The sequence below is a fragment of the Mytilus galloprovincialis genome, chromosome 6 (genome assembly GCF_965363235.1).
Source record: "Mytilus galloprovincialis chromosome 6, xbMytGall1.hap1.1, whole genome shotgun sequence".
In the NCBI taxonomy this organism is placed as follows: domain Eukaryota; kingdom Metazoa; phylum Mollusca; class Bivalvia; order Mytilida; family Mytilidae; genus Mytilus; species Mytilus galloprovincialis.
In genome coordinates, this window is record NC_134843.1 from 28,704,508 (window position 1) to 28,729,233 (window position 24,726).

General features: G+C 33.1%; 1 protein-coding gene across 1 annotated transcript in view; it reads left to right on the top strand.

The window, feature by feature from the left end:
• LOC143078559 (uncharacterized) overlaps window positions 1-24,726 on the top strand; it is a 50,920-nt gene that overhangs the window by 21,158 nt on the left and 5,036 nt on the right. The window lies entirely within an intron of this gene.

Here is a 24,726-nt window from a genome sequence, read left to right on the forward strand (position 1 = left end):
AAGACATTACAATGTTGTTCCTGGTGTCGTTCGAATCACTGAACAATCTAGCTGGTGATAGCATATAATATACACATTTTGTATTTGTCTATCTTTGCTAAAGCATCATATTTAGGCTAATGGATATTTTTGTCCATCTGATGAGTTAAGCCTTTTTCAACTGATCTTTATAGTTCGTTCTTAAGTTGTACAGTTATACAACTGTCCCAGATTAGGGGAGGGTTGGGATCCCGCTCACATGTTTAACCCCGCCACATTATTTATGTATGTGCCTGTCCCAAGTCAGGAGCCTGTGATTCAGTGTTTGTCGTTTGTTTATGTGTTACATATTTGTTTTTCGTTCATTTTTTTACATAAATAAGGCTGTTTGATTTCTCGTTTGAATTGTTTTACATTGTCATATCGAGGCCTTTTATAGCTGACTATGCGGTATGGGCTTTGCTTATTGTTGAAGGCCGTACGGTGACCTATAGTTATTAATATCTGTGTCATTGTGGTCTCTTGTGGACATTTTCTCATTGGCAATCATACCACATATTTTTTTTTATATTCATTTCATTGTTGATTTTATCTGAAATTTTTATTTATTCAAATTTTGTGTTCAATGGCAATAAAAATGGGGTGGATTTTTTGTGTGTGATTTTTATGTTTTTGCTTCGCATCACGCTGCGGAGCTATTATTTTCAGTCGAAATACACGCCATCTTGAATATATTATTTATCACGTATATATTCTAATTGGTTGCATTATAATGAGGCTGTTGGCTTAAATGAGATAAAGAATTCCAGACCTTTCTCGTCCAGGATAAGAAATCAAAAGCCGAAAAATTAACTATATGTATTTCATTTCCGATCAACTGACTCTGTCATTAATTCATGTTCGTTTTATTATGCATACATTTCACAGATAAATTCAATATTGAAATATCAATTAGTAATACATGTTTAATTGCTTTGTTAATCTGCAATTTGCAAGATTTGCTTTGCTAAACAATGTTCCTATACAATGTTTACAAAAATGCATTATCTGTATTTTATAACTTCTGACAATAAAGGCACACCTCCAGAAAGGGACCAAATCACTCGAAAAACCACGATCCTAGCCGGACACTATACCTACCATGCTTCAGACAGGTTAAAAATTTCAGAACTGGAACGAATGTATTATTAACACTAAAGTAGGGCCTGTAATTAAACAAATCTATGTTTGCCTATTCACAAAAAAATAGTTTGATACTTGATGTGCATAATATACTTCTTTATACTGCACTCGTTCTATTAGCAGTAAAAATGCGTTGACCGTATATTTCTATCTGACCTGATATCACTTTCCTCGTGAATATTTAAATAGATATTGCCGAAATTATAAATAATTATTCATACGTCCTATTCAACCTGTTCTTGTTTCCAATGTATACAACGACTTATTTCTTTTGTAACACTTATTTCACTTGTTAATATTTTTTGTTTGCAACCTATAAATCATTACAAGTATGTTTTATGGTTATATTGCTACACTCAAACGAATTCGTTCACCATCTATTGCAGTTTTCAACAGGTACAATGTAATGTACATTTCATCGTGTTGAACATTTCTCCGCCTGTATGATATCAGGCCTTTTTAAAGGGGGATTTTCCCCAATATAAAAATCAAATAAATATCATTATCGCTGTTTTGTGCATTTTTCCTTTGATCTTTTTTATGATAATTTTTCATATCATGCTACTCGCTTGAGATGGAAAATCATCACAAGAAACTAAGCAGGCACGTGGCGTTGCTATCGAAATTGACATGAAATTGACAACGTCGTTATTGGTAAAATAGCGGTAAACAGATTATCATTGGTCATCTCAACTCGATTGCCTTTCTCGCTTTTGACGTCCCGGCTCAAGCGAGAAAATCAATCTCGTTGAAATGATCAACGATAATCTAGATAGATAATTAACACATTAAACAACAATTGAAAATGCTGTTTTATAATGCAGTATAAAGACAATAATAGCGCAGAGCCTCGCATTTCCCCGTTTCTAAGCCTCATCCTTATATCGTTGATATGTCAAGTCAATGCACTATTATTGTCTATTTACTAACAAAAAGATGATAAATATCGACTAAAAAAAATCCTAATTTTTACAATTAAAGAAAAATTATCACAATCTGTTAAGGTTTTACTTACTGGATACAATAACGATGATGAATAAAACAGTCCAGGCAATTATTTATCCAAGTAATATTACGCATATCAGTAATATTACATGCAAAAGTAATGATGCTTATATTACAGTTATTTGTAATATAGTTGATTAGAAAGCGTTATCTCCCTTTACTCATAGTCGAGTTTGAATTCTTCATGCAGCACTCTCTGTATAATATAGATCTTGATACATTGATATACACACATTTTCAAATTAAGAAAAGACATATGACCACATATAATGGTAAATTAAAAATCAGAAACAAATTAAAAACAATAAAAAGTTTAAAACCAACAAACACATAAGCAAAACTTATTTTTGGCATAATGTTTAAGTTGATTGCATTTACAATTTAGTCTATCATGGACACATATAATTATATACACGCACATCTATGGTATATACATGTACAATGAATAGATTTATCATTGACAATATCACTGTTTGATAGAATTGTTAAAAAATCTGTTATTATAATGGGCTATACTTTGGAACTGAATTGTCCGTGGCTTCTTGAGCAAAATGTCTCTGTGTAACTGGTTTTGGTTTGCTCTTCCAAAATGAGGCCAAAAGGGCAGTGTCTGGCCTGAATAAGAGCTGCTTGATTGAGAAGACGTGCCCTTACTCTCAGATCGATTATGAATAATAAGAATTCATGAACCTTACGAAATCTGACATACCAATAATTGGCACATTTGACGCGAAATTTTCAATTGGCATTTATCCGTTTCAGATCCGTTCATCATCCGTTTTATCTGTTATACGCCCGGTAGAAGTCCGTTTATCATTCGTTCAACATCCGTTTTATCCGTTAAACGTCCGGTAGAAGTCAGTTGGTGAATTTATCTGCCAGACCTCCAACGGATGTATAACGGACACGTAACGGATACAAAACGGATACGAAACGGACGCCTACCGGACGTTCAACGGACATTTCATCCGTTGGACGTCCGTTCAAAGTTTTGAACATGCTCAAAATTTTCCACCGGACAGAACGGACGTCGACGGATAAAACGTACGCTGAACGGACATGCAATGAATATGGACGGACGTATAACGTATAAGAACGGACGTCTAACGGACATGAACGGATTGAAAAAAAAGCTATCCGTTAATCCGAGCTATCCGTTAAGCACCTAATCGGATAGCTCGAACGGACGTCTAACGGATAACTTTTTTTTATAAATTATACAGATCTGAATCGCAATTTTTTGTCTCCTCGATTTACTTTAATTTCACCAGGAACACCACGTAAACTTGCAAATCGGACGACAAATAAACAACAAATTTCTACTGTGAGATCGATATGATTTAGTAATTAAACATTATCATATCAAAGGATTCATGGTTATATGACAAAGCTTTCTAACTAACTATACCGATATGTTACTACACAGTGTTTCGCTCTTTGATGAAGGCCTTATGATGGCTTTTGTGAAAAGTTTTTTAATTGGTAATCGTTCACAGGGATGTCGTACAACACCGTCTTGACTGTTTTTGTTTTATGTTGTTATTAAGTTCATAATTAAAGAACAGAACATATAGATTTGTAAGGCAATACACCTTTTTTCAGAATGTACATTACCAAGTCGTTATAGTTGTGAACTTATGAACGGGGAACTCTGGACTTTTTACTGGAATATCTTTGTAAATTTTCAATTAATTGTATAAGCATTATCGTATGCAGTTAAAATGAAAATACAAAAATATTTTGTTTGACTGACTTTTAAAAGCAAAAACAACATTAGAAATTGCGAGGAAATTGCACCTAATTTCGATTTAATACGTGTCATATTACTTAAGTTATGTATGCTGTGTCTTGTCACATGATGTTTTTTTTTAGTAGAACGTAGCTATAGTCTTTTATAGCAACACATTTTATTAAAGGGATTCTGACAATAAGGCGCGTGTTCAACATCACGCATGAAGGGTTGGTTAAGTGGTAATTACATACTTGATAAGTGAAATGACAGCTTTATTGTCTACACTCCCACGCAAATTGTTTAAGTTCAAGGTTTTCTCGCACTAGCATGATCGGCGTGCAGCGATTTGAATGTTATAGATTACACACAGGAGAGGTGGTTTCATTTGTCTTTATCATATTACAGATGAAACAAAACACTTCGACAACAGATTTTTATTTTAAAATATTTTTTTTAATCAAATTAAAGGGCCCACGAAGAGCAAAGTAATTCATTACAATGCTTTTGTTAATTGACACAGTGATGTTGATATAAATCATATATAAATATGAATATAACCATCTCAATTATAAGATGTTAAACGGTTAACCACAGCCTGCAGATCAGAGCCACACACATATTAGAAGGGGAAAAAGGCATAACAATTATATCTATTATTAACAGGCAAATATTCTCAACGTCTTAAATAAAACAATATCTGTACTATTGATAGTTTTCTCATTTCAAAACATTTATCAATATAAATTGCAATACTTTTCAATACCTCTAGGTTTTCTTGAATAAAAGCATGATTATAGAAATAATTATTCTTATATTGTAAAATTACAATAGTGGTATTTAAAGTCCTAAATTAGTGTTCTTTATTTGTATACGTCCGTTAACGGTCTCGTACTTGTGTATTATTTTAAGAATTGAATGCTTCTTTTTGTAACTTCATTGGGGTATAAAAGCGTTGACCGAAGTACATTTAGTAGGAAGCGCGGAAGCCCTACATTCTAAAAATGTGCACACGGTCAACGCTTTTACAACCCTATGAAGTTACAAAAACATATATGAAAAAGAAGCATTTAATACTTATAATTACATTATTTAGCTAGGATCATGAAAACAAGATTTTTATCAAGTTTTTATTTAATTCACCTTTGCACTTTATTGTGGGACCTCGTGTCATCATGAATGATACATTTTAGTGTGTTATGCAATTGCTTAAGGAATAACACGAGATGTGCAGCTGGCCAATAATAATAACGTATTATAATGAAACATACATCAAATGTAATTATATGATTATGATATTGTTGATCGCTTATCTGTCTGTCCGTCTGTCTGTCATGTCGAAGTTGGGAACAATAATATTTCATAAAACTGTGGTGAATTGTTTTTATCTATTGACGTAAAATACCTTTCGATTTTTATAAATTTTAAATTGTATGTTTCCTGGTTGTAAGGATTTTATTCATAAAAATGAGGGAATTTTCATGTTTTCTGGCTTGCTTTGAACAATTTTCATGAAACTTTAGTGAATTGTTTATGTTCCCTTTCGATTTAAAAAAGAAATCTCCTGATCATAATTTTCTAAATACTTTTATTGAAGAAAGGTTTTTTTTTCTCCCAATATTTCGGACAAAAATTCTAAAAGGCTTTTAACAGTTATCATTTGGTTATTTGTTTATGCAGTATCTATTGAAATAAGATCCCATTTTATATTCTAATACGACATTGCGGAGTAATGCGACTTTATTGTCAAATTGGGAAAATGTACTGCCAAGCTGTAAAGACAATGTAACAAGTGTTCACGACTAAACTCCCAAATTAATAAATAATTTGGTATTTTTAACGGTCTAGCCGGACGAATAGTAAACAATCTCTATTCGTCCGGCCATCCGTCTGCAATATCAATAAAAGTGTCATGAGACGCGGAATGTGTCCCGGATGAGGTGTCGGATAACACAGACTGTCACACGCTCGCATACAATGGACGTTTTGAGAATTGGAGATCGTGATTTATATTTAAAGATGTCATAGAGAAAACCAGAGAGAATGTGATTGCTTTAAACAAATGTCTATACATTGTAGGAGTGATTCCAGAACAATCGCGTATACATGTTAACTGCGAGGAATACGCCTGAAATCAAAGTTAAATTGATGATTTACCCCCATTTACCTTATGGAGGCAAAACGCATTCGGAAACAATACTATATCAAACTTGCTTGGATGCATTATTTTCAAATTATATTACAACGGAGATCTATGAACATACTGATATGCCTGGACTGGGAATAAGACACCAGGGTTGGGGGTATCCCCCCTTTTTTCAGTTATATATCTTTTATATCTTTTTCTAAAAAAATCTTATCGAAACACAATCCTACTTTTGGGGAAAGGTTACACGTGCCCTTTTTTCTAGTTTCCTATGAATTAAAAATCTCCGAACAATTTAAATGAAGAATCGTGCATAATCATGAGGACCTTACTTTAATTAGACTTCACAGAAACATTAAAATTCAGGATCTTTAGGAATCAAAGATGAAACCAATAATGATTGGCCCGACTATTTACCGTTACAGGAAATTAATAGGCAGAACAATAAAAGAGAGAATCATTTTAGCCCCCCCCCCCCCCCCCCCCCCAAATTCCTTTAGGATATTGAGAATAAAAAAAGTCTGAATCAAATGTATAGTTTTTTTTGTTGTTTTTTCTTAGTTAGAATGAGTTCTTTTTCATAAAATGTTAGACAATATATTTTAAAACAACTCGTGCTTTATTTAAAACCTTCAAAACACGATGTTATATTGTTATATCTTCATTATATTTTTGGCCGGACAAATAGCGAAAAACCGTAAAACTGCTATTTGTCCGGCTTGCCGGATGAATAGACATCTTTGACTATTTGTCCGGCTAGCCGGACGAATAGCCACTGCCTATTTTAATGTGATCGCAAAATTTTGTGATGATATTAAATTTGAAGTGTTGACGCCACATATATTTTTATCACACTCAGAAAGGTTAGTAAGATATTGATACACTTCACAGATTTTTCATTAATTTCATATTTACAGTGCGATGTAGTGTTCTTATCAGTCTCGTCGAGCTCATTGTACGTGAAGTTTTTTATACTCTATTATGTATTTCAAAAAGTCACTTTTCCGTCCAAAAAGAAGAAAAAAAAACACCAAAACGATATTAGACTTGAAATAAAAGCATGGTCTAAAATAAAATAGTTTTTGTCAATTTTTGCAAAAAAACTTTGACCCTTTTATTGATATATATATATATATATATATGTACACAGCCATGTATCACCATCATTGATGGACATCTGTTCAGAGACATATAATATTATATGTCTCTGATCTGTTGTAGGGTTGTCACTGACTCAGACGTACTTATGAATATAATTATTTTCTGTGACTGTATCTTACATTAATTTGTAGGATCATTTACTATAGATAATTTAGCTGATCTGTAACAATAACATCTTCATGCCTTATATATCATGTACTGTAGTACGCCGCTAGATTAAAACTGACGTGGAAAGGTAACACATGCCCACCGAAAGCTCTTTTATTTGAGAGCCCAGGTGGTCGTGTGGTCTAGCGGGACGGCTGCAGTGCAGGCGATTTGGTGTCACGATATCACAGTAGCATGGGTTCGAATCCCGGCGAGGGAAGAACCAAAAATTTGCGAAAGCAAATTTACAGATTTACAGATCTAACATTGTTGGGTTGATGTTTAGACGAGTTATATATATATATATATATTAAAATTTATGTGTGTGTGTTTTCGGGCGAATTACATTTGCGCACGTTTTGGGCATTTGATTCATTTATTAAATTACGCCGTTGCTCAATATTTATTGTATTCATGACATTTTTCCAGTAACACGGTTCATGCACACCCATATATATGAAAATGTATTCAATAAAAGTATTATTCAAAACTATAAAATATAACTGCATCTGGTAAATTTGAAGTGACGACACTTTTCTGTTTTATCAAATCAAATTGCTCTTTTGATAAGATCAGTATGGTGGCCGGTTTATACTATTTCGCAATGTCGCCCTTCATATTCAATAAGGCGAAAACGCTAAGTAAAAAAATCGCGAAATATTTTTTCTTTACGATTTCCCGCTTTTGCGTTTTCATGTTGTCGACTTCGCGTTTTCGGTTTCGCGTTCTCGCGTTTCGCCTTTTGTTATTTGACAGATGCTTATTGACATGGAACTGTTCTATAGAAGAAAGTAATAAGTATATAGGAATTGTTACAGTATTGTCATATCCACAAGGTATTTGTTTTAACGTTGCACCAAAAACGACATTTTAGCAGTCTTCATTGATTCTTTTTTAAATTATATATATGCAATCCCATGTACAAAACATATGGCTTGAAACGCCAGACGTATTACGCAGATATGAGTGTGACTAAAAGCCGAAAGCTTCAAATACTGAACACGCGTACCATCACATACATGTTCGCAAATTGTAATGCTTAATGTTTTAAGCGAAATACATTGATATTAAAGAAAGTTCTTTAGGAAAATACAGCAGAAATTAATGTGTTTCTGATGAATGTTAGACTTGCAGTGAGGTGAGAGTTGTTCTAATCCGTATTGAAGACCTCATTGTAACTTTGAGATCAAAAGCAGCAATAAAAGCGCTGTGCAAGGTCTGATTTTGTATCATGGATGGGTACCCTTGTTTAGTTTAGGTTATTTTATATATTTCTGATTTGAGTATAACGTCTATTATCACTGATTTACATGTAGTACCCATTTTTGTGTAGGGGTCAGGTGAAGAACGTCTCCGGGTGCTAGATTTTCTTGCTGTATTGAAGACCTATTACTGGACTTTGGCTATTATTTGCTCTTTTGTCGGGTTGTTGTCTCTTTGACTCATTCTCAATTGAAACCCTAAATCATTTGTTTGCTGCTATACTATCAGTTTCTGTTCTTGTTAAGATGTTCCTCGTATTTGTTTTGGTGAAAGAATTCTCCAAATTGTCTTTTTGTACCATCTTGCTGTTGAACAAGACAATTATCTGCGCTCTCTTAATTTTAGTTAAAATTGGCAGACTTTTTCAAAATGTACATGCAGAAACCAAAACCGTTGAAAAAATGCCATTATCAAATTACCGACTTAATTTCAATCACAAAATTTTATTTACAAAGGGGAACTTTCTCCAAGGTGGAACACAATTGTTTATTTCAGAAAAAAAGGACGGTACACAGTAGTTAAAAGACCCTACCTCTTTCCTAGTTATATAATAAGTCGAAAACAAATCATCTTTAGGCAGGGAGGGTAATAAATTGTTTGACCTCCTTTAAAAAAAAACTGTCAGAGGAAGGAGGTTAGAAATATAGAGTCCGCCACTGAATCAACTGTATTACGATTTTTCTCCACGCTTATCATGCATGATATTTCAGTTAAAATTATTTAAAGAAACGCGAGGCTTGCTGAGGTTTTTAACATTTGACATTTAACTTTTGAGATTTAAAGTTTCAACATGTCAAGGTTACATTGAGTTTCATAATCTCAGACACATGCACAGGTGTACAGGATTTCGGACTCTAGGTTCTTTTGCTTCCTTAAAACAGCAACATCTTATCACGGAAATCATAACGGGAAAAGTCATGGATATTGTGTACTAGGTGAAATATATAAGTCATTAAACATTTACAATGTTTGTGGCATTACAAATTTAAACAAACAATAAACAACAAAATAAAAAAAAAAAAAATAGTATACGAAAGTTAATCAAATAGACACAAAACCATAAGTAAGAAATTTATAATATTACAATATTCAATCTACATGTACATGTTACAATTAGACCTATTTCCTTAGTTCTAAAATGACCCTTTAACAAAGAAGCCAATAATTCTAACATGTCTAAACGAAGCGGGGTTTAATGTATAAAATAATTTTTGATTATCAGGTAAATGCATAAAATGTTCCTCATCTAATATACACCATATGCAGGTGTTGCTGGGATTAGAAGTAAACATTAAATTTCATAAATTACAATTAAATTACAATATAGTTCCGAAAAATATATTCATAGAATTTGTCATAACTATCTTACTGAAATTGTAAACTTTATTTGGTATACTTGAACAAACAAGATATTTTAAAGTGAACACCCTTGGGTTATTTTCTCTTTGACACATTCCCCATTTCCATTCTCAATTTTACCCTAAAAAAAATTAAAAGAAAATTAGAGGAAAATCTTCCCCGTAAGCAGCCCTCCTCTTTGAAAAAGAAAGATGTGTGCTTCAAGTGAATCCTACACGGAATATCAAAACTTAAAAGTGTCAGCCCTGTCGACTATAGCTTGAAACATCTGATTAGTTTGTAATTTTAAATGTCAGGCAATCAACATGTGCCGAGAGATTCATGTTGCTTTTTAACCATGTTAATATTGTGATAATGAATGGGGATTGTACACATGCAGTATGAGTCAGAAAACATAAAAACCCACGATTATATTTAAACGCAATTATTCTAAGCATAATTTGCCTAATTCTCATGTTCGATTACGATCTTGATTGTTTTCCTGTCGAAGGTCGGAGGTTCTTGAAATATTTCGGCTACCAACACTAATATAAAGTTACCTCCATTATATAACCAAGAGTGGTATTAAACAGCAACGATCAATCAATAATCTTAGATACAAATTTGAACAACAATGTTATATAATTACATCTTGGTGTACACATTAGTCATAATTGTCTTTGATTTATCTTTCAGAAACTACGAGTACTTTGAGTATTAGTTGTTTGGTTGTTGAAATTATATTATTATATTTATAATCACAAACTAAAGGAAGATAAATAATAGATATGAATAAACAAAAAGGAACGAACAGTACACAACACACCGCAATGGAATATTGGCTGAGTACCATTTGATTCATATCCATTATCAAAAGAAATGCGATAGATAGAAAAGAGATGTTCAAACTTATAGGTCAAAAACAAACTAAAAATGCCATGGCAAAAACGAAAAACAACAGTACACAAAACCAAAAAAGAAAAGAACACTTGAGCAAAGTTTTCGAAGATTTTTTTATAGTAACAACCGTTAGATAAATATCTAGTATTGTAAATTTTGAAGGAATTTGATGGAATAGAATCTCATTCTAATTATGGAAACATGGATGGACTTTGATGGGAATTAGCCAATTAAAGTACAGTTTAGGAATGATGCAAATTTTGGTTGATAAACAAATGCACATATCAAAATTAGATAGAATGATCAATTTCTAGTAAGAGAAGTCAAGAGCGAAATAAAACGATATAGGCCCTAAATGTATGGACTTATTAAATGTATCATACGATTAGTGGTTCAACTTTACAAAGAAACAGATTGAATATCGCATTGTAAAATTCCTGAATGTTACTGCGAAGAAGAGTGTCGAAAGTACCTCTTTGTCTTGTTCTTAACTGATAACTTTAACCCGGTCCCCTTTTTAGTTGTAATAATATTTTATTATGAAAAATGTTACATCATCATTACAAAAATGGCAGTTTCATTAGAATTGGAAAACAAGTCAATTTCAACTTTTATCAATTTCTCTCCCATATTTCAACACTATACTGTACAATTTCGAACTCATTTTTCTCAAACTGTAGAACAGAACATACAAGTTAAAGTGCAATCAAGCCATTCTGTTTGAAGTGTTTTGGGGACGTACATTTGTATTTTTTCGGCAGTTGCTATTTATCCGGCTAGCCGGACAAATAGTACTAGGGCCAATACAATGCGAATGTCACTATTTGTGTGTGCGTGTAATATTATCTTCAACACCACCAGGGGGTAGCAAATGTTTGTAATCTTTATTGTTAGGGCCTTATCTTGTTACTGGTACTAAATTGTTGTTTTCTTCATACTAGTATATAGTCCAATGTGGATAACGAATAATTAGAAAAAAATCATATATATCCCATATAAGAGAGAAGAAATTACTTATAAAACAATTAAACTTGGGTAGTGATATAACTCGTGAATTTTAAGTTAACGTAAAGGATTTTGTCTTGCTGAAAAAGGTACAAAATTATTATATGTCTTTAGCTGTCGAAGAGACATAGACCCCTTGACATAAATCACCTCACTTTTTATAATCCTATATCCAACATCTCCCCTTCCAAGTTTGTAACCTCAATCCCCCCCCCCCCCCCCCCCCCCCCCATTATACCATTTCGAGGGCTACTTGTAAGATTCATTTTCAGAATGTAACTAAGCTAAATTATTTTTTTATTCAGTTAGACATGCAATTATAAAGGCCTTTCTCAACTACTCTTGCTTTGAACATTTTTTCCACCATTTACACAGCTATAGTGAGCCGAATAATTTTGTAAAACTATAGTTCTCCGATCAATTATCCAAGTTGTTTCCCATTTTCCTTGTGATTTCATTTTTTTAGTCCCTTTTATATCATTCTCGGAAGTTCATATACTATCGTGTTTCATTGTTAAATTGCGAAGACTTTATCACAAATATTGATATCGCCGTTTTCAGCCATGATATTAAAATTGAAAATCAGTGATCGGATTACACGCTTGGTGCTTCTGAAGATAATATTACACGCACTTCCGAACGCACATTATATGACACGAGCATTGCCATGGCCGGACAAATAGCCCTGGCACTATTCGTCCGGCTAGCCGGACCAATAGCCACTCCGTATTTTTTCTCTTTCTTTTGTGTAAAGTTTTGTTGCATATACTAACGGGAACTAAATACAAAGTAGATCTGTAAGTCTTCATCAAATACTGATATGCAAAATGAGATCTACAGCGCTGACATTTTCTAAAAGCGTGTCAAAGCTATGAATGATATTACTCGGTCATATCCTCGATCTATATTCATTACAGATGTACAGTACTGGAAATGTAAATAAGTGATTGCTGATATAACACCTTTATAAATATATACACTGGGTTGTTATTGGTTAATATACTTTAATTGTATTTCGTTCTTACTTTTTTACATAAATTAGGCCCTTGGTTTTCTCGTTTAAATTGTTTTACATTTTTCATTTCGGACCCTTATATAGCTGACTGTAGCATGGGTTTCGATCATCGTTAAAGGCTGTACGGTGACATATAGTTGTTAACATGTATACTTCAATTTGTTTCTGGTGGAGAGTTGTTTTATTGGCAATTATACCATATCTTCTTATTATATATATATATATTATATCTATACATGTAGCTAGCTATATGTTGTATTTTTCATGTATTTTATCTTATTACACGAATTTCTTTATTTGATCTCGCCACCCGAAGTATATATATGAACAAGGATATTGCTAATTTTCCATTTTCGTACGATGGTGTTTCTAGGGTACTGTCTTGCGGTGTTTATATATCGTATTACATTAGTTCGCTATGCCCATGTTTATTGTGACGTTTTAGATTTCAATGAACGGACTCTATGTATTACTATTCTATTATTAATAGAATTAAAGGATTGCGTTACCAAAACTGATTGAAACCTTTATTAAATATTTCCCTTATTACATAGATTTGGTTTGAGTTTGGCTATACCTGTAGAAAACTTATTTTAACGAGAAAAGCGCTTTCTAATTATAACGGTTTTGTGGTTAACCGAGCATGTCAATTTAGGTAAACTTATCAGGACTTATCACCCCTTTTATATTCTAAAAGGTTACCAATTCAACACTGTTATTAGACCTCTGAATACTGTTTTTGTTGGTATAAATATTGATTACATGTTATCAGTGAATCAAAACCACACTAGATATCATTGTTATACAAATGCTTTGCACGTTTACGGTACTAGAATCTGTCGAAACATATATCTTTTGGTAATGCAAAAGGTCTTGGTTGTTTCTCTGACTGTTAATGATGTCTTCTAGTTGTATGTTGAATGTGTACTGATTGATACTTTGGTCTTAGATACATGTTTGTTATAATTTGTTATTGGCTTTGAACTAACTGTCAGTATAACTGCGAGTACCGTTCCAGATCAATACTTTGTGTCTTTCTCTTGTACGGGATATACAAATGTCCTACAACTTCCGGTTTGTGTATTTGCTAGCTGTTTGTATTGATCTGATAAGTTAAGTCCTTAAGGCTTTTCAACTGATTTTTATAGTTTGTTCAAAGGTTGTGTTGTATGTCTACTGTCCCAGGTTAGGGGAGGGTGAATCGCTAACCCACCATTTTCTTAAATCGCCTTTCGCAAGCCAGGAGCATGTAGTTCATGCAGTGATTGATATTTGTTCATGTCTGTAATATTTGTTATTCATAGAAAAATCTGTTATATCAAATATGCCGTTGGTTTTCTCGATTTGAATTGTTATATATATTTTTCATGTCGGCGCCTTTTTTGACACGTTTACTGGTATATAGTATCGTTTATATCATTATTGGAGGTCGTACGATTGCCTATATAAATCCAAACAAAGGTATAGACTTTATTTCAGGGAGATAACTCTATAAATCAGTAATGCGTTTGTTTAAGTCAAGTTTCATCAATATATTTTAAGCATTTACCTGAAACAGAATGGAAATAATCTATGTAACCTGTAGAAGCTTCGAATATACTTATGAAAAAGGTTGACATAAACATACTGACAATTTTAAGAGTTATTTCCCTAAACTAAGGTCTACCTCCTTTTAAATCATGTTAAATAGTTTACTGCCTCAACGGCAATCATACCAAATACTATTTTTATATAAAAAATTAAGATTAATCGGAAACAATGCTGATAGTTAGAAATGGTGTTGTCCATCTTTTAAATTCGGCCAATTTGGATACAGACAGACAGTACTGTAACTTAATAGAAAATATTGTTGTCTATTCAGTGTAAGTAGCTCTTTACAGAAAATATTGATCTATCACAAGTAGTTCTTACCAAACTAATAACTCAACAGAAAACTTAACATTGGACATTATTAATATTAATAACTACTTGTTAGTACACGTTTTTCATTCAAGTCACTGGACCTTGACCAAGAGGACAGAGCCTTAAAAAGACGTGATATATATGTAGGACTCGGAATCGCGATGGTTGTCCGAATCGCGATGGTCACGCTGAAGTGCGATGGTTAACACGCTGTTCAAAGCGCGATTATGACGTTAACTTGATGATATTTACGCTGAAGTGCGATGGTGGTTACGCTGTAGTGCGATGGTCTATCTGTGACATTGAGTAAAAAGAAAAATGTACATTAACTGTTAAAATGAAATCAAATTATTTAGATTTTACAAATGTAGCTGCTAGCCTCACGTTTGGAAAATCTTGTAATTTCTGTTTAAGTCATACCAAAGACATTAAATTTTGATTTTGTTAATGTAATTTTAAATTTGCCAATTTTCCGATTAGCCCGCAGTAGTATAGAGTCAGATAAAGGGTGTTCAAAGGCGATTTTTTTTATATGTCTATACGATAACACTAAACAGGGTTCATATCATATGACAAACACAACAATTATTCCTATTTATTGTTTTTGGAAGTACACGTAGGGAGCAGTCAGGTTAATTTCGACCTACGATGATGCAGACAATTAACACTGTAACCGCAATAAAATAAGACTTGAGCGACGGTGTTTTTACAAATCAGGACTTATCTCGAGATTAAACATTAACAAAAAACATTATTTTTTTAATTAAATTGTCAACATTAAATCACGAGAATCTAACTAAAAGATAAATTAACTTTAATCTTTAAAATTATATCAGTATACTTTATTTCAGTTGTATTTATCGTGCTGCATTACTCCTAACATAGGATAGCCCATTTGCTGACAAAAAACATCATTTAGTCCCGTTGCTCTCCATATTTTGCTGCCTGACATGGTTCAAAATATGTTTTTAACTCCCAAATGTAATGCTCAAAACTGTTAATATTGACTTGAATCGTTCTTTTCTTTCTTTTTCCTTTCAGTTCCTTTGTGAGCATGAAACATTCATCTACACAACCATATCCTCCTGCTTGAAAATCAATGTTTTATTTAAAAGTTATATTGAAAAAAGTCACAATATTTGAACGTCATGCAATACCATCGCACTTCGGCGTAGACCATCGCACTTCGGAGTGATCATTGCACTTCAGCGTCCCCATCGCACCTCTGTGTTATATATACTGATTGTAATGCACCTTTTTAAGAATATATTTCATCTATGACAAAATGACTTAAGCAGAAATCTTAACATGGAAAATTACTCATTAATTCGAAGTTATCGGACCTAGGAAACAATGCCTCAAACTAGTAGTCAAAATAATATCATGAACTGATCTTAATGCAACTTCATACAAAATATTATTGATTTATGACAAGTAAATTTGTAGTTCTTATCAAACTGACGTAACCAGAAAAACAATGGCGGATCAAAAAAAGGGGGGGGGGGGGATGAAGCCTTCCTTTTTTGGGACGGTCAATGCATTTTATATAAATGGGGACATAAAGATGGAACCCCGCTTTATCCTGATTTGGGATCCCCCTTTTGAAAATAGCTGGATCCGCCTGGAAAACTAAATCATTGTTGACGCAAACTACGTCGACGTGTGTCGTCGTCGAAAAGGCAATACTTATGTCTCGCCATCAGATACTTTTTTACAGGCGAGACAAACAACTTGGTTTAAATATGATTACTAGAATATCCCTGTATAAAGCATGTATCGCTCTTCCTGATCCAAAAATAAACATCAAATAAAACAAAAACAAAAAAAAGACAGTAGACTAAGTGTTGATTATAAGCAACCTAACTTTGATTGCGAAGATTGGTCTATTATTTTCGTATAAATAAGACCCCGTTTACACTGACAAAAAAGACTAAGATCGATCTTCAATCGGACTTAAAAAGTCTACCTCTAGAGGTGGTTTTAAGAAGATCGATCTTATTTGAATCGATCTTTTTGAATCGATCTTTTTTTTGTGTGTCGAAATGTAAGTTGAGAATCGGAGGTTAATTGCGTACACTAAAACATGAACTCGTGTAGATACCTTTTCACAATATGTAGCATAATACAACAGAAATCAATGATTTCCCGCTCTGTCAGATTAATTATAAATGACACATGTTACAGAGGAAACTAGAGTGGAATGTTTAAAAGTGGGAGAGATGATAAACATAACCCTTCCCAGTATCAAATAGCCGTGAGAAATGCTTAATCAGCAGTTTCATTAAATGTTATGTAGAGCTATCGTTCCCGCTCCTGTCATATTGTACATAAATTTAAAACGCATGAACCTTGTTATAGTAAAATAAGGAAACAGCCTTTTTCTAATAATTTTCTTCTCTAAAAACGATTTGTAAATACACTTTGTTATGATCATTTTATTTTGTTCAATATATAGTTCATGACAGTAACAATTATCATCATCATAGCGAATGTATTTTCATACCCAACCACACATGATATTTACTTTGTTTTAATTGCTTATCATTTCTTCTTTCTGCCTATATTACATTTAATCCATGCCTCCATATTATAAGGTTGCTTGGATTATAATTTTCCTGTTTTAATTACAAAATAACAAGTTGTTGAATGAAAAGAGACAAAAAGATATGCTAGATGTATGTTACTAATCTTGCAGTTACCCAACAATACAAAATAAAACATAAAAGCCACCTATATGTCAATATAGGTCTTGTAACATAAGTAAACGTCAAATCAATGAATATGCTAATCTTTGAATCGCACCGAGTAACACACATGCCACGGAGCAGGGCTTTATTTCTGTTCTTCCTCTTAAAGTCACGACGAGGTCTTCAAAATAAATCTAACTTCATTTTGTAGTTCTAAAAACAAATGTACAAATAATAATGATTTAATTTATTCCTCTTAAAACATTATTTTTTTCAGTTTGTATTGTTTCTGAGTCATATTGATTATCTTTAACATTTGATTATTCTACTCATTGATCGTTTTAAAATTTTGCAGAACAGATCAATTATTTTAAGCACTCATTTTGGTTACAACTGCTAGCGTAATATACATAATATAGGGAGTGCGTTCTTAGTAAACCTTAATGACCGAACTTTCATAAAAAAAATATCACTTAAGATAGACATTTCTATCAATCGCTATTCTCTGTTCTTTGATTTCCTATCTCGCTCAACTGTTGAAAATATTGTGTTCTAAATACAATCATACTAAATTAAAAAGTCTCCCCTGTAAAAAGGAGCCATGCAGTGATACAACTATCCAATGAAATTCAAATCGAATGTGGATGTAATTAATTATATCCAACCGTATGACCTTCAACAATGAGGAAACCCATACTGTATAGTCATGCAGGTATATAAAGGCCCCGGGATTCATTCTTATGACTTGTTTTAGGAGATCATTGTCAAATTACTTTCCAAATCCAAATATAATCAAACTGTTTATAAGGCATTGCTTGAGTTGAGCCTTCCAATAGATATTTTATAGTGAGTTTTTCGATTTTTGATGTTATACTATTGTTTCAGAAAAAGGAGAAGGTTTGGTACCATTAAAACGTTTAATCCCGCTGCAAATGTTTGCACCTGTCCTAAGTCAGGAATCTGTTGTACTGTAGTGGAAAGGAGTAGGTCCGGTAACGGCCGATTTTGGCCTCAAATTCACCGTTTATCGAAAGAAAGATTTTGGACACTTTTTAAACACTTATTGTGTCTATTTAAATTGATTCAGTTGTTTTCTGTAAAGAATTTTAACTGATTTAGTAATTAAAAACGCTCCGATTCAAGCTTAAATATGAAAAATCTATCAAATATGCCAAAAACGTCACTTTTCAGATGTTTTTTGTCAAAAATGAAAGTGGCCGCATCCGTGTTCATCCTCAACCTTTATATATGTTATGTATTATCATCAAATACAACTTACATTTCAATATTATGAATGAACACAAATGCGGCCACTTTCATTTTAGACGGAAACCGTTTAAAATTTAACTAAAATGCTCAAATTGTGAAGATTTCAGTAATTTAGCATGACTTAATGATGCTAGTACCCGATATATGTGCATTGTTTTGTCAAAAACAGCCCATATTTATGTAGCAGAAGCATTCTACTTTCCAGTAAATAGCTAAAAGATTACATTTTCATACTTTTTTAAAACTGCTATATTTTAGGGCCAAAAAGGGGTCTTACTGAACCTACTCCTTTGTGTATGTAGTTCATACGTGTTTCTCGTTTTATAGCATGTTGTTTGGTGTGAGCCATGGCTCCGTGTTGAAGACCGTACCTTCACCTACAATGGTTTACTTTTATAAATTGTTACTGAGGTGGAGAGTTGTATCATTAGCACTCATGCCACATCTTCCGTATATCTAAATCAATTCATAGGCCGTCGGAAATATAAATATAGTTATCTTGAGAAATGTTTCTTCTACTAAATAAGCGTTCCTTTTAGGTAGTAGCTATTCGTCCGGCTACCGGATAAATAGTAAAAAAATGTCTATTCATCCGGCAAGCCGCACAAAGAGCATTTTAACGGTCTTTTGCTATTTGTCCGGCTAAAAATATAATGATAAAAAAATAGGCATCGTGATTTAAGGAGATGAATAAACGCTTTGAGTAGTTGTGAGCAATATATAGTCTAAAATCGCATATCAGCATCTATGCAGCAAATACACCTTTGAATTAGTTACTTGGCTAAAAATTGTTCAAATTGTTTTTATTCATTCATTAAAACAAATCAAAATCCAAATCAATATATATCAAAGTATATATTTTATTCAGATTTTTTTTTATTCTATAGGAGTTATATAGGGGCAAGGGCAAACAAGACTCTCATCTTTTTATTTGTTCTACCTATGAATTTCATGTAAGGTAAAGAGTCTGACCACTATAGACAATAGCCAATATACATCTTTGATTCCAAAAGAAGATTCTGAATTTATTGTTTTATTAAAGTTTGGTTCAAATCAGGTCGTCAAATGATGTTCAGAAACGATTTTTTACTTAAATGTTCGGGGATTTTTTACTCATAGAAAATAAGAGAGACCGATAGGCACGTGTAACCTTTCCCAAAAGTAAGAATGTGTTTACGATAGAAAAATATAAAACAAATGTTAATTAAGTTAAATCGAATAAAAAACGGGTTACCCCAACCCTGGTATCATATTTCGAGTCAAGATATATCAGTACATATTAAAAGATCTCCGTTATAGTAGAATTTAGAAATAATGCATCTAAGCATATTTGAGTTACTCATTATCCAAATGCGTTTTGCCTCCATTGGGTAAATCAGCATTTTCAGTTTGATGTGAGGCTTTATTCCTCTAAGTTTTCGTGTATACTATATAAAATTGAGAAAGGAAATGGGGAATGTGTCAAAGCGACAACAACCCGACCGTAGAGTAGACAACAGCCGAAGGCCACCAACGAGTCTTTAATGTGCGATAAACTCCCGCACCCGGAGGCGTCCTTCCGCTGGCCCCTTAAAAAAATATGTATACTAGTACATACATACGCTATTATTCTGGGGTCACTATAGCTAATATATAAAAAAAAATATGGTTTAAAGAAATCACATTCTCTCTAGTCTTCTTTGTAAATCTCGATCTTTAATTCTCAAAACGTCCATTGCATACGCGCGTTTGATATCCGACACCTCATCCGTGACATGCACTTTCCACGCCACATGACACTTTTATAGATATTTAAGACTTTCGCATCCGCAAATGGAAGGCCGGACAAATATAGATTTTTAACTATTCGTCCGGCTATCCTGACGAATAGACACTCCGTTCCATTTAACTAAAATGAACAATGTCATGATTAAAGTATATATATCATACATCGCTCGTCGCACTATTCACAGTAATTTAAACTTGTTTGGAGTCAAACACATGTATTTGTCACTTCAGAATGTCCAAACTTTATGAAACTTATCAAAAATGATCAGTAACATGTGGAAATGTAATCTTTGACTTTGAATTTTCAAAATGGCTGCGGCTCGCCTGGCATTAAATTTTGAAGAATAACAAAACACATATTCCTTCCTTTAAATCAATGGTTTCAGTATTCACTTCAACAAAAGATAAAAAAAAATAATCTAGCTCCCAAAATAAAAGTCCAACGAACAATTGTCTATTTTGCAGTCACCGAGGCCTGCAAAAAAATGATAACGTTTTATAGAAAGAATTGCTACAGCAATAAAAAGCTTTTAATTTCGAGATTCTTATAAATATCCTTTAAAGCATTGTTGTGTTGTTATTAGTTTTTACATTGTGACCTACACTCAAAAATGTGATATATATATCAGAGTTATTGTCCAGCCTTTCGTTTTGTCGAAAAAGCGAGACATAGCGATCTTACATTCTGTCATCGTCGTTGGCGGCGGTGTACACACATATTCACTCTGTGGTTAAAGTTTTTGAAATTTTAATAACTTTCTTAAAAATCCTGCATTTCTCCCAAATCTAGCTTGTCTATGTTCATTAGATAGTATCCCGAAGTAAATTTTGTAAAACAAATCCTGTTCCGTATTTATTTTGCTTACAAAAGGACTTAGTTTTTTTGCCAGGAAACATGGCGGTCACTCTGTGGTTAAAGATTTAAATTTTTTTTTATAACTCTTACCAAACTGGGACAGAAACTTCTTTAAATGAAGAGATAGTATCTATAGAGAAACATTTTTATATTTTTTACTCCTTTTTGTCGAGCCTGCGACTAACAGCAAAAGTAGGCAAGACACTGGGTTTCGCGGAACCCTTACGAATTTTATTTTTTTCCCTACTTAAACATTGGTGCAAAAACTAGGGAGAAATTTATTATCTTTACTCTTGTGAAAAATACTGTATGCAACTTATCTTTCTTGCGCTCAGGGCAGTAAATTACATGGAGACATGTTGGCAGTTGCCTTCTTTTGTGGGCTGACAGAAAGAAAAAAAATGAAACCTGAAACCTGAAAATATAAAATAAAATGGTAAAACTCATGCATAATTTTAATAGCTCTATTGATTTTAACAAGCAAGATGATTAATCATGATGGCAGTGTGTTTTCTCTCTCGATATTTAGGTCTAGCAAATATCTCTGAACGATACCCAACTCCTTTGCACACGTAAAATTTGAGTCAATGCTTTAAGGATTTTAGTTGCTACCACAGTAATTTTGTAACTGGACGGAAATGCGAATGAGACACTGTATACTAGTATAAATGATATTTTATACCCTAGAAGTTCACAGATGGAAAAATTTTACGTCTATATTATCATACCGGCGTCACACATCAGCGTGAAGCTCCGACGTACGCCAGGCGTGTTAAAAATGATAAACGTTGCCAATACGCTAGTAATTTTGGATGCATTCAATCTTTCAATCATATCTGTAACGTGTGCACAACGAGCTTTCAGTGTGTATTGGGCGTACGAGAAGCGTACCTAAGCGTTTATCTGGCGTTCAAGAAACTATGTTGACATATGCCTGGCGCTTGTCTAACGTAGATGGAATGCACGGTACGAAGGAAAAAAGTTTCTTGAACGTATTTTAGACGCATCCCGGTCGTATATTGGACGTTCTGTTATGGGGGTGCGATACGTTTTAATTAAGGTCGAACGATCTTGAAGCGTAAACAATGTGCCATAAACGTGTCTCAAACTATCTGTAGCGCGTTAAACGCTTGTATCGTTTGTATTACGTGCGTGTAGCTTACATGTATACGCTAGACACACGCTTGAGCTGGATGAAAATTCTTATGCTGCATAAAAATTTCCTCGAGTTGTAGCGTTCACCAAGCGTATACCTTTGTTTTTCGACATACTTCAAACTGATGCAACGCGCGTTTAACGATTGCTTAGCGTGTCTCTGGCGTGCAACTAACGTGTACTGAATTTGTCAATTTTCTCTGTACGTTTGGTGCGCGCCGGCCTATACGCCAATATGTGACGCCGGCATAAGAAGATTGGGTGATTGGTTATGCTACACATACATAGAAGTGACTCTGACAATGTTGACAATAATGAATGTATAGAAGTGCTTATTAAGAAATGGGATTCGTTTGGGCACAGAAAAATCACCTCATCATTTGACAAACTGAAGCCTAACCGAATAAAACATTCGAGGTGAACAAACAGTGATACATTATAATACTTTAAGTTTGACAATTATAAAGCTTTGATTTATAATGTTTGCATTTTAATTTTAAGGTTTGAAAATTGTGTCTGTGAAACGATGTAAAATCGGCTCGATCGGGACAGCCAAAGAGGTAGGATAAACCTTAATATTCAAGCCTTTCATTATAAGTTCGCAAATTGTCAGTTTCCCTAAAACTCGAAAAATAGTTTTTGAAGAGTCATAAAGCAGGATATCGTCAAAAAATCTTTCTTTACCGGCACACCTAAGTAATCTAACTCTTGTTTATAACTGTATTCAATATATATCAGGCGCTTATTTATTGGAATGTAACAAAAATCTAACAGACAGTGGATTCTGGGGAGGTACATTGCATACATGAGAATTTCCGGAAAAAATATCCTTTTCTGCATAAAAAAATGACTAGCAAAGTATCGAGTATTGTAAAGAAAAATATCACTGGGCGCGTATATTATTTTGACATTTATTGAAGTTCAATAATGCATCATCTGTATATATGTTTAATTAAAAGTCATCCAAACCCACCCAAGCAGAAAGTATTGATCTATTTTCTATATTAATATGCTCATATGCGCTGGTTATTTTAAAAGTATTTGTTTTGCTTTCCATATATATGTATGCTCATTAGCATTGATAATATTTTTTGAAAAGATCATGGAATACATATTATTGACATTGGTTTTATTTATATTGATGTTTTATATGATTACGGGATTTTTTATGGTGTTTCACCTCTTATTTTTTACGTGGCGAGGATCTTCAGCGGCCTCCACGTTTCACAGATTGTGATAGATTATGGACCATACACCGGATATTTAATACGTTGCTAAATATTAATCAGTTACAAGAAATGATCTGTAACAAGTATATTTATTTGTACTTGATTAGGGTTTATAACTTTCAGCTCGATTGTCTTGAACGTTTACAAGCTATTCTATTATTTTCCTTAACCATGATTCTCATTGGTTGTTTCCAACAGTCAGAAATCAATGTTTTATGATAGATCGTTCCAATTGCTTCACTGTTTGATAGAATTTAGTAACACGCCTTTTTTCTTTTTCTAACCTGTGGTGAACTCTTTGCCTCGTTTCAGGCTTTATCTATGTCATCATTTCTATTATGTATGTATACAAGTTTGTGTATCTTTATTGTTTTGATATGCGTATTACTCGTATTTCTTATATAAAGTTTTAGATACATTTTCATGATTTATCACGCCTTGTTAACTTTTCTTGTAAATTTTTGTGTCTTTTATACGCTATGACTGGTTTCCTTCTTAAAATGATTGAGAGTTCAGGGTCATTTTCTATCAAATTCCAATGTTTTATAATTGATCTTTTTAACTGTTTCACTGCTGGGTTATATTTAGTGATAAAGATTGTCGTTTTAACATCTGGTTTTTCAGTGTTAGTCAATAAATCATTTCGTTCTAAGTTTGAGGTAGATATAATCGCTTCATCGATTTCTGTTTGCTTATAATTTCTTTGTAATAATTTTTCTCTAAATGAATTAATGATCTTGGTACGTTCATATATATCGTTTGTGTTTCTTATATTACGGATAATCTCTCCTTTAATGAAGCCTTTGAATACGCTTTTAGGATGACAACTGTTTCTATCTAAGTATTGAAAAGTTTCTGTTGGTTTTCTGAAAGTCTTAAGATCTAGGATCCCAGAGTCCAAAAATCTTTTGCCTTTATATACTTCAGTATCTAAAAATATAATTCTTTCCGACGATATTTCGTAGGTGAACTTCAAATATTTGTGTGCCTT